Source organism: Harpia harpyja, chromosome 10 (assembly GCF_026419915.1).
Source record: "Harpia harpyja isolate bHarHar1 chromosome 10, bHarHar1 primary haplotype, whole genome shotgun sequence".
Lineage (NCBI taxonomy): Eukaryota > Metazoa > Chordata > Aves > Accipitriformes > Accipitridae > Harpia > Harpia harpyja.
The window spans coordinates 41,554,780-41,566,810 of NC_068949.1; the positions used below are offsets into that span (position 1 = coordinate 41,554,780).

The 12,031-nt window shown below is 42.1% G+C and overlaps 1 protein-coding gene across 7 annotated transcripts in view; it reads left to right on the forward strand.

Annotated features, from left to right (window-relative positions):
- The first annotated feature begins 4,985 nt into the window (after positions 1-4,985).
- The window catches only part of PLEKHA1 (pleckstrin homology domain containing A1), a 41,007-nt gene continuing 33,961 nt past the window's right edge, over positions 4,986-12,031 (forward strand). For 2 of the 7 annotated variants that reach the window (XM_052798724.1, XM_052798731.1), the window contains exon 1: positions 4,987-5,173. The gene's annotated coding sequence lies outside the window, so the exon portion shown is untranslated. Of the gene's footprint in view, positions 5,174-5,408; positions 5,573-12,031 lie in introns of those variants that run through there. The other 5 variants (XM_052798730.1, XM_052798728.1, XM_052798729.1 and 2 more) reach the window with 5 other exon arrangements.

Genomic DNA, 12,031 nt, shown 5'->3' on the forward strand with positions numbered 1-12,031 from the left:
AGAATACGCCCTTTTCTGAAGAAGATTAAGCTCTCGTCTTTTAAGCTTTGGAATGAAAGAGATAGTCCCCAAGTGAAGAAAACATTTCAAACTTTTTATCGCAGAGACACTATATTTTAAAGACAATTCACATTTTTTTAATGTGGAGTGGCTTTGGGCTAAAATAGAATAAGGGGGGGGGAAAAGGGCTTTTTGTTTTTCAGTAATAAACTTTATATCTAAAAATGGAAGAAAAATAAAAATGCACTGTTTGATAGAAAATGAAGAACCATCATATGTGTTTTAGTATAATGCTATGCACATAGGAATGAGGAAAACAACTGCAACATAATAATATTAAAATCCTAGTGCTAACAAACTCGAAGTGTTTAAATATGACTTTCAGGGAAATGGAGTACTTAAAAGGCTGAGAAATTACTTCATCACTGTGTGTCAGTACTTATACACAGCAGTTACATCAGGGCGCTTTTCTACCTCAGTATCAAATTAATAACAAGATCCAATGACTGGCAGCTGAAGCTTAATGAATTCAACCTCCATGTGAGATTAAATTTCCAAGCTCTGTCAACATAATTTCATCAGAAGAGATGTTTTGGCTCTCACTTAGAGGCTTTAAAATGCATATTGTAATTATGCTTTAAAGCAGCTTTTGAGTTAAACTCTCTGCTTATACGTGCAAGGATTGTAATGCTTCTGCTCCTTTCCTCCCCCTGGGAGGCGTGAAGGGAAGAGGTTTGTCTGTGTTGCCCTCAAGGTGCCCATCACACACATAGTTTTGCTGTAAGGCAATGACAGTAGGGAAACCTCCTTCTTCAGTGCTTTAGCTAATTACCCGCAGGGATGGAGAGGATGTTTTTCCGTCACTACCCGTTAGCTAGGGATAGCTCGGGGATCAGTGTTGTTATCTTGTCAAGCTTCAGAAACTGTCCCTAACCAGAGGTGAACAAGGGTGTACTCCCGAGGTGGAGAAGACAACCTTGTTTTTTACAGTCTATCTTGCTCACATGTTTGAAGTCACAGCGACTGGCAACCCTGAGGTACAAGGGGTGGTTCTTCCCCAGGTCATACTGAGAGGAACCCTGGAGAATTTTTGTCTATCTCTACATTATGGCAAATAAATTAATCAGGTAATAAATATTACCTAATCAATCCCATGCCATGGCCAAAAACTCAGACATTCACCCTCTGGGATAAAGTTTAATGACTGAAAAGCTTTCCTTGGTTGCTAACACTGAAGGTGTCAGCAGAGTAACGACCTTGCCTGATCATAGCTTCTAAGAAAAGTAGTCCCATTGAGTTCAGTAACACCCCTCTTAAAATAGTGCACAGGACGCATACTGCATGTGGATGGAATTTGCAATATTGAACTCATAAAAAAAGAATATAGTGAGAGTATTTTGCTCTACACTTAGTAATTCACTGGCCAGGCTTTTTCCTGTTTTCCACTGTAACATAACTGTTAGTTTTAACAAAACGGTTTTGTCTAAGGCAGAATTAATTTCTTTAGAGCAATGAAGTGAGGTTTTGTTCATAGTTCTTTATTTCTGTGTATGTATAAAGTTGCTGAACTTCCTCTGCTGAATAAAATTAACCATCATGAAAATACAATTAGAAAAGTTAAGAACTGGGATATTTTGGAATTGTTGAATATTTGTGCTTCATTGCCAAGACATGCAGGATGTGTATTTATATATACAGGGTATATGTATGATATGCGTATTTATATCTGTATATTTGCATATAGATAGATAGATAGATAGATACCTGTTACTCCTGTGGGAATTACTGTTATACACGTATGTTCTGCCAGGAGTTTCCATACCTTGTGAAATAAACACTTGTTCTTAAAGGTGCATATTGCTGCAGGTCACCCACCAAATGTTTATTATAGACTGCATTTTTGAGTATCTGGAATCCCAGCAGGAATTGATGTCCAAACTCTCTTACCCATTTCAGTGATGAGAATCACAAGCAGCTCCTGAGTAAAGGATCTGTACGAAGGGGCCTGCCACTATTTTTTGCCAGGCATGAAGACTCTTGTGAGAATACCTGCCAGCTTTTGAAAACTATGAATAGAGACAACTGGAGAGGAAATAAGTGCCAGTCTCATAATCCTGCTGGAATATACTGTGCTCCAAGCCAGTTTCTAAATTGAAGTCAGTGGCATTGCATGGGCAGAAGCCAGTACAGATTTTAATCCTGAAAATTTGTAGAAATTGCAGGGTGGGTAAAAAAATAGATTCTGTCCTTTGTAATCTTTGCGCACCTACTTTGTATTGCAGAAGAATGGGAAAGTATCTGCGTGACCTAATCACTTCAGATTTGAAGTCTATCTGTCTGTCACCACAATTTCTTTCAGTTGTTACATTTGCACACTCCACAGAAAAGAATACTGAAAATATGGGATTGCCTGGAAATCAGTGAGCTTAGCTGAGCTTTAAGTAGCCTGTGTGCCAGTAGTGGACAGTACACCACCATAACACTGCAGCTTTGAGCAGCTTCTTGCCGAAAGAAAGTTTTGTTTTAAATCAAGGCATTAGAGTTGACTATATTTATGTTTCTATACACATGGTGGTCTTGGACATCAAAGATTGATACCTAAATGGTTTAGCATACACAACGTGCCCTGTTGTGCTCACCTGAACTGTGTGTGTAATTCACGGGGGAAAAAAATCTTTGCCTTCAACCTTCTTTTCATCCTTTAAAATCATTATGTGAAAACAGAGGAAAAGGTTAAAGGAGGTATTAAATACTGTGAACCTGTACTAGCCTTGTGTAAGATCAGTCTGGTTTATCTGCACAATACTCTCAGAGGCTCTGAAGGACATGTCCTTGCTCCTTTGCCACATGGGGTAGGAAGGAATAAGCCGTGGTCCTAATTCAATGGGGAGAGGAAAAACTAAACTCAGGGATTATGTCAACAGCAGCAATGCTCACTTGAATTAAATCTGTGTTATTATTTCAAAATTTCATGTTTGTTTTGCAGGAGAGTATAGAGACTCCCAGTAGGTTCTTCACAGTTGTATCCACTGAATTAAATGTTCACGAACAAGAAAATGCTGAGCAGGATAGAAGGCTGCTTTAAGTTAGCCTGCTGATATTGACTTCAAGGATCTGACCCACAGTGCCTGACTTCAAGGCTTTTTATTATTGACTACCAAATTTATGGCAAGCATAGAGATCAATATACATGTGTTCCAGGCACAGCTGTAGTAAACTGATGTATTTCAGTATACCAGTTAGCCACAGAGTATTTCTTCTTCAGCATTACAGGGATAAAAGATAGAAGGTTTATACCCAATTTTAGAAGCATTCAGAAGTCTGTATGTCTGGGGAGAGGAGACTGGCAGAGCCATGCACTGGGTACGGAGGGACAGGTGTCAGTGGCAGCTGACTTCTCCATCTCACACTGGTCAATGGCTGAGCTCTTCATTTTTTGGTTCCCCACACGCATATTTTGTGAATATACTTTTGTGAACAGTGCAACTAACAGACTTTGGCCATTTTAAAAAGTCTGTATCTCAGCTTAAGCAAAGATAGTTCTTTACATACATTATTTTCTCCTCACTAAATTGCAAACATCAGAAGAATTAGGCCATCTCGAAAGGAAGGTTGCAGTAGTCTTCCACAGTGGAGAATATGGTAAACTACAATATGAGGTTTGCTACCTGATTCCAGTATAATATATTCCCTCTTTTAAATGTATTCATCTTCTTTCCTGAGTCCTATTATCACAACGCACGGTTATTCAAACCTTGTTTGGAAGGCTGGAGAAAGTTCTTGCAGACTGTCGACTGCCATGGTTTTCGGTCTGCCACCTTCTGCACGTGTGTTATGAAACGGCTTTTGATTGCACGGCTTTTTGATTGCAAAAAGGGCATATCGTTTTTGCAAAGGGCTCTTCCACATGCAGCACAATGGCAGGCCACATCCTGCAGTCGTTTAATGAGCTGCCACAGTCATGATAGTTCTGTCAGCACGAGAAATGTCAACTCGCGACCTAAGCGGGGGAGGGATGCGGTGCTGGCTACTGTTAATTGTCTTACATTAACTCCAGTAAAACAGTGTTAAGTGAAAAATCATCAAAAAAATGTACAAATAATTGTGAATGGGAGTCCAGATTGAAAAGCTTCTGGCTCGTGCAGCTGCAGAGTGTGGGACCTAGCCAGGGTTTGATAGGAAAAAGTTGCCATGGGAATGGTACGGCATTGTTTGCGGCTGACTTCAGCTTTTATTGTTGTGCTCTGATTACAGCTTTTGTTTCTCTGTGAAGTACGGTTGTTAAATGCCAGCTTGAAACAAAGATGTATTTACAGGCAACGGCTGAGTTCAGATGACTTCTATTTTTAGAGATATCACTGCTTTAAGCTAGGAAAAAAAATTTCCCTATTAGTAGTTCAGAAAACCCTAAGTATTTGGGTTTAAATTTACTATACGCTTAGAAGAGAAGTAACCTCCCATTACAACTGGTTAAATATCATTACTGGAAATTGTTATTCGCCACTAGGACGACAGTGACCGATGGCTTCAAAAAGCTTTGAGGTAACACCTGAAGCGACAAGCCTTCTGCGAGCAGAGACGTGTGGGGGAAGAGCCTCCACACCTCCAGACGGTTAATTCCTTTTCTGCCGGTCCCTCTCCACCAAACCTACTATGAAGGCCACAGTAACCGCACGTTCAAGAGCACAGCTGCAGAAAAACGACTTTCAGCGGTGTCACACGTCAGGCCCGAGGGCCGACCCTTTCCCTGCCGACGTTCACCGCCGGCCGCGCCTCAGCAGCCGCCTCCCGCCCCGCACCAGGCCCCGCCGCGGACTACAACTCCCGTCAGGCATTGCGACGCCCCGCCGGAGCCTCCCCCTCCGCACTACATATCCCAGGAGGCTCCGCGGCGCCGGGGTACCGCCCCTCCACCCGGTGCCGCCCGGGAGGTGGGGCTGCGGCGCATGCGCACGGCGGGGCGGGGGCCTCGGCGGTGTCGCCGCGGTCGGTAGTGGCGGCGGTGAAGTTACTTCTGAGGGAGGAGGGGGCGGGAAGAGAGAGGGCCGCCCGCCGCGCCGAGACGAGACGAGCCGGGCCGGGCCGGGCCGGGAGGGGAGCGCGGCAGGAGGCGGCGGGTCCCCGCGCCGCCCGGCTCTCCTCACGGGGGACTCCCGGACTGCCCTGGACTCCAGTAAGTGCCTCGGCCCGGGGCGGGGGCGCTGAGGCGGGGCCGGGGGGGGGGGGGCAGCTGAGGCGGCGGGGCTGCCCGGCCCGGCTCGGCTCGGCTCGGCCCGGCCCTTCGGGGAAGGCGCCTGGCTGATGCTCTCCCTTCCGTGCTTGGCTGGTGGTTGGCCGGGCAGGGCACCGTCCTGTCCCCTCGACGGCTCTGCCTTTGTGTCGCTCCTCCGTCGGAGCCGCTTCGTGCCTTTCCCTTCCCTCCTCCCTCCCCTTCTTCTTCCTTTTCGTTTTCCCTCGAGGCCGCCGCCTTGGCGTGGGGGCTCTCCCCGTGTTTCACCTCGGGGGCAGCGCATAGGAGGCCGTGGCATAAGTGCCCTGGTAAAGCAGTCAGGGCTCTGTCACATCCCCAGAGGTAAGAGGATGATCTCACTACCCGTAATTTTTTTTTTTTTTTTCCTTCTCCCTTCTTCTCAACTTCGTTCTTTGAGCATGATGGGAAGGAGCGATCTTATCTGGGTAGAGCCCTGCAGTGATGATGGTGCCTGCGAGGGTGTGGGCTCCCCCAGCACCCCGCCTGCTCGGCTGCCAAGCCGGGCCTCTCTCGGTTGTGCTCGCCTTTCCTAGTAGAAATCCCAAGCTGCAGCTTCAAGGAGAGCCGAGCGTGATTGGGACGGCTAACGTTTGATGGCTGGTTTGGTTTCAGCTCTCGAAGGCGCTAGTTCTGAAGAGGGCTATTTTGGAAAGCTGTTGCCTGTGTTAGCAGTGCAAGCCTGCACCTCTGAGGTGTGTTCTAGCTTAGTTGTAACCTGGGCTGGTTATTTACCTAAAGCGTCTTTAAATGGATAACTTGACTATAAATGAACGTTAATCTGTAACTGATATTGTCATATTTGCAGTCTTTAGCACATGTAAAATTCCAGATGGGCATTTGACGTGCTACTAACTTAACACAGGCTTAAATGCTGTATGTATTATGCAATTCCCTTAGGTGTAACTAATGCATAACCTTCATAAAAGGCATTGTATTATTGCATAAAACGTTTGCAAAGTAACATCAAGAGGACCACAATTTCTCTTTGGGGAACAGGCTCCTGTTTTGAGGCCTTTTTTAAAAAAAAACCTCTTATCTTCACTAATCAATGTACTGTGTTAGTTTATAAACAAGCAAAAAGAACAGTTTATATTCAATGGGGAAACAGTTATTAATTTGTTAGGCGGAGCATTACGAATTAGGCATGAGCAAAACGGTGTTGCTTATCTGAGTAAAGCTGAGAGGGAGAATTACTTTTTTTTTTTTTTTAGATTCTTAAGAGCTAGATCTCTCCATGCTTCACCTTCTTGCAAAAGCATAGTACTTTTAAAGAGACTACTAGACATCCCTGCATATAGTAAGCTGAATGGTATCAGCTTTTTTGTTGCCTTCTGACAAATTGCTTACTTTCCTAAAAGAGGCCATAATGTCTGTAAAGATAAATTTTCTGTTCTCTTCCCATTATCCAGTCCCATATATGACACTGGAAGACAGAGCCATATTTGATCATACAGTTTGGGCCTGTGAGGTGCCAGGAATAGCTTCTCACTGTTGAATCCAGCAGGGTTTGGGGTTTCTTTTGTTTGATTTGTCCACTTCTTTTTTATACTTGGGCTGTGGTCATTATGATGCAGCACAAACACAGTCTTTACTGAGATGGAGCTGTGCATGGCAACTTTGGCTGTTTGCTCTGTGATGAGTTACTCTGTCTTAATGAGTTTACTATACTGCACTTTCAAGGGTGGGGGTTTTTGATACTTTTGATTTGAAAGTAGTTATGAAGTACGATGAAGTCTTGTATCAGTTTATTTCACAACTGAGTTACAAGTGCATCTTCAAAGCAAATTCAGTAGTCCTTGAGAAGGTCTATAAATCCAGTTATGTCTAAGAGACTTCTTCAAGTTTTATCACTTGTTCTCATGAGGCTTCTTGTAAGATAAATTCACAGGACGCTCACTGCATTCTATGAAGTTAACAGTGGGTTTGGAACAGTGAACTTGCCTTTTAGGTCCCTGCAGTCTTGTCTCCTGCTTCTGGTTGTTATTTTTACTTGACTTGACAGAGTCACACAGGTAACGATACGTAAAACTGTCAGAGAAGCGTAGAAGTGCTGTTTTCCTGTTTGTCACATGCGTAAGTGTTAAAAGTGGGCTGAAATCTCTCACGGTAGGGAGAGATTCTTAGCCCAGTTGATATATGGAAGAGAGCCTTTTAATTCAGGGATAAATAAGCACTGATGCTGCAGAAGGTGGTAATTCAAGAGATAATACATGGGGGTTTGGGTACCCTAGATATCGCTGAATACTAGACTGCTGGAGAAGAGCTTTGCATAGAAAGTAAAACTTTCCGTGACTCTCGTGGGGTTTTTTTGCAGTATTAAACATTGAGATTTTATTTTGTTAGTGTAGAAAATTTAATTTCAAGTTAGTAAATTGCAGAGATGAAATCTATTTTCTTAAGGTATTTCTGTGTTTTATAACTACAGTTGGCCTTATGTTTCGTTATATAGCTATGCATTTCAAGGACAGAAATAAAGATGCACATTAGGTCACTGAGAGGTATATTGCAGTGTTTAAATGTTTCAGAGGAGCAGATGCTTTGACATAAATTAGAGAACAGACAAAGAAGGACCAGCGTATGAAGAAAATAGGAAGCATCTTAATGCTTTTCCTCCTCCTTCTCTGCTCCTGTATTTATTCTTCCTCGGGAGTAGTAACTGAGTGACAGAAGACAGACAAACACATGGGGAATAAGGAAGGTGGGTGTATGAGGAAAAGACCTGAATGCAGGAAAAGGCCTTGTTTTTTCCAGCTAGCTGTGGCTTATTTAAGAAGGCAAGGGAGCTATATGGGCAGAAATAATAAAGGCTGACTGTATGTCAGAGAGTTAGTGTAGAAGAGAGGAAGTGCAAAAGTCAGTTTTTATTGACTGTAACATTAGAAAAAACTTGAGGATGTTACTGAAATGTGAACAGATCTCTACTTGTAATGCAGTCTCCAGTGTAGTGTTGGACATAGCCCAAAATGCCAGGCCTGCAAAATTCTTAATCTATTTTAGTAGATTTAGAATTCCATTGATGTCTTTATTACTAAATGTTCCTGGTTATTTAAGCTGACAGTTATCATAGTAAATGTAGTTCCTTCAAAATGCAGCAAACCAGGAGCATTGGGAAGTGAGTGCATGTTGTAAGTGGGAAGTTTCCTTGCATGCTGTAGTGTGTTTTCTTGTATCCAGCTGTAAGTCAATGTTTGTCTAAACAATGGCTTGATACAACAGCATGTATCTTTCTTGCAAGATGGTTTGGGATTTTTTGTTGTTTTTTTTTTTTTTCCCCTGATAATTATGAACAATAGAAACATTCTTAGAAAATACTTACTGGGGTTTGGAGCCAAATAAACCTTTGTGCAGTTGTATAATTGCATGAAAATACAGGATAGTAACTTACTTCAGCACCAAACTATGGGAATTTAAGTAACCAGCTTTAACATAAAACATTTTTACAAAGTGGAGCAAGTGCTGTAGATGTCACCAGGAGACAAACAATACAAGAAATACAACAGTCAGTACATGCATTCTTTTGGTTTTGAGCCTAAATGCAACAAGACGTGGCTAGAAGCGTTGCTCTCAATGCTGTATAAAATTAGGTAAGAAACATAAACATCAAAATTCTAGTGAGCTTATCTGACGTACAGAAATAATGTAACTGCTTTAAAAAAATTGCTGAAAAGGTCAGAGTAACAAGTATGGTTCAAGTTCAGGTTTTGAAGTTACACTGTAATGCACAGAATGACTGAAATGAATTGGAATGGGAGATATGGCTGACCTGTTTCAAAATTTTTTTTCTACTGTTACACTGATCTCTCAAATTAGGACTTTGAAAATTTGTAAGTCTAAGGTCATCTTGATGCATGCTGTAGCCTAACTTTGAGAAACATTTAGATACATATTTGTATATGGCTCAATTTTATAAATAACACTTTCCTGTTAGTGCTAGGTAAAGCAGCAGGGTTTTGTTGCTGTTGAGGAAGGAAGCTTGGTTCATTGTCTCAGCACTAAGCAGCATTTTCTCCCTCCAGGGACTTGCAGAAGCATCTAGAACGTGTAGGTGTTTCTTTAATCTTGGAGAAGGAACTTATTAAGCTTTCTGTTGCAGAACTATATGAGCCACTTACTTTTAACAGATGTTATCTGCAGGAGTAGGGAGTTGCAGGTCTGGTAGACATTCATGGCATTCAACAGTTTAAACAGTTTTCAGGTTTGAACATATGCCTTTGCCTTGAAAATCTGAATAGTTTCAGGTATTTTATGTAGAAGAAAGGTGGTTTGATGGCGAGGTTGCTGCTCTGGGACTTGGGAAACAGGTTCAGCTCACTTGTGTTGCCAAAAGCTTCCTGTGTGGCCTGGGACAAGCTGCTTCTCTGTCCCTCCGTTCTCATACTGAAACTGCAGAGCAGTAGCAGCTCTCTGCGTCGCTGAAGTGTTAGAAGGATATGTCAGTCAGGTTTTGATGTGTTCAGGTGCGGTAGTAATGTGGGGCATATAGCTCCGTTGTGCGAGGAGGAGGAGGTTGAAGAGACTGCTAGGGGTAAGCTCCAGGCAGACAGAGTAAAATCAGAAAAATAAGGGGGGAAAAAAAGTTCTGACTGGAAATCTCTTGGAGCAGTTAAAAACAGAGAAAGCAAGTCCTTAAAACTTTAAGGAGCACTGCATTGCTTTGTTTGTTTAACAAAGTATAAAAAAAAAAAAAAAAAGCTTGAAATACCTGAATGAACCAGGCAAATCTTTTTCTGTTATGATTCTGCCACACAGGGAACAATAGCAAAGCTGTCTCTGTTCCTCTGTCGACTGTTCTCTTCTTTGGAAAGTGCTTTTAATTCTAGCTAACCATTACATCCAAATGTTTTAGCTGTCAATTTTGTTCATTTGTTCTGCTGGCATGATAGGCAGAATCTCTTAAATTCAGTCCGATTTACTGACTTTCCATGTGAAAGAGGTTGAGAAGATAGCTTCTCTACCTCCCCACTCCTCCAAGGGGGAAAAGAATTTGCAGTCACCTCTGAAGAGCACTGTCTTCAGTAACTTTATAGAGCTAAAAGTATTTTGGATTTAAAATTCTTCTGGTGGAAATACAAGATGGCATTGCCATTGCTATAAAATGAAAATGTAGACTAGACAGCAATTATCAAGCTTTGCAAATGTGTTTTTATTGTTGAGAGTAAACACTCCCAGGAACAGTCTCTCTATACTGACAGATAGGCGATAAATTCATTAGTTTAATATGTAATTGTTTTGATGTGTATGCTCTCCATGGGTGCTTTGGTACCCACCACATTTACATCCCATGTCCAAGAAAATGTGTTTGAACTTGTTCAGACTAGTGACTTAATTACGTGTTCTTCTGTTAAGCGCTAAAACAGTTACATGTCAGGTTTGTTGTAAGACTGAGCAGTCCTCTTAAAACTGCACTTCAAAAGATGTTGTTAAATATATTGGTGAACTCTTTAGGGAGGCTTATAATAACAAATGGAAACTTAGGCTGTACTAATAATTAATCTGGCAAGTTATTTCCATAGCTGGTAGACTCAGTGCCTGTATGTGTACTGGTGCTGCAAAGTTAGGTAGCAGTGCTTAAAGGATGTTCTTGCTTCAGAAGTGTTCCTGCTTATTCAGGACTTCAGGCTTTGGTAATTTTTTTTCTCATTAATCTTTTTTTTTTCTCTTCCTTAAATCGGGTTCACTGTAGGTGCTGTGATTTATTTATATTGTCCTGCTAATTTGTGCTGGTGGCCTGATTTTTGGGTGGAGGAGCAGGATTTCTTAGGGAGATCCATTTGTTCCCTTCTTGGGGGAAGGCTGCAGTACAGTATGTTGAAAACCAGTGTGTTGCATACTCATGGCAAGTTCAGGATTTCCAGGCATGTTGTTGCACATACACAGGATTTGTGATTCTTCTGGAGTATTTCCGTCTTGCTGTGTATAGGTCAGGCAGCAATCCTGCAAAGTGCCAGGAGCCTGATGACTTCCTGGTAGTATTGGGATTACTCTGTAGGTGGAGCATTGTTATTCTCCATATGCATCGTAATTTATGCTTGGAGAAACACCAGTGTCAGTGCAGAACAACAGCTGTGCAGTAAACTGGTATTTTTTGTCACTGCACAAATAAGAAGAAAGGTAAGGAAGAAGGTCAGCAACCACACATGGGCTGTACCTGGTGTGAGGACAATTCCTTGGGCTCACAGCTTGCTTCCAAGGAGCGAGGCTGCTGGAAATGAATTGTAAGAGAAGTTATAGTGAAGTATGTGCTTCAAGTGAAGTTTTAGTGTGGTGGCACTATTCTATAAAACCTATCATTGCAGATAAGATTTTATCTTATGGGGTTTCTCTCTGTGTCAGGTGAGACTTTTATTATATATAGCAGAGTGGGATTTCATTTTCTTAATTTAAGAAGTATAAAAAATCAGAGCAGGGGGAGGTAATGACCTGAAAACCTTGCCATTTAATGGGAGCTTAATTTTCTCCTCCTTTGATTTTTCCTGCTTAATTTTTCACCATGGTAAACAGGAGCTGGCATGTGTTCTGTAAATGAGTATTGGGTCACTTACATGAAACAGACAAAGCCTGATTCTTCCTAAAGAACTTTCACTAAACTTGCACTTACTGATAAGCTCTCAGATTAGTCCTAATCTCTGTGAATCCTTGTGTAGTACTAACATGATTGATAAGCAAGCTGGATTCTGGAGGAGATACCTAGTCTTCACAGTAGCAGGAATTTTGGCCCATGTAGTGGCTTATGCAATGAACTGAACGTGGTCTGCACCATCAAGTCCCACCGTATTAAAA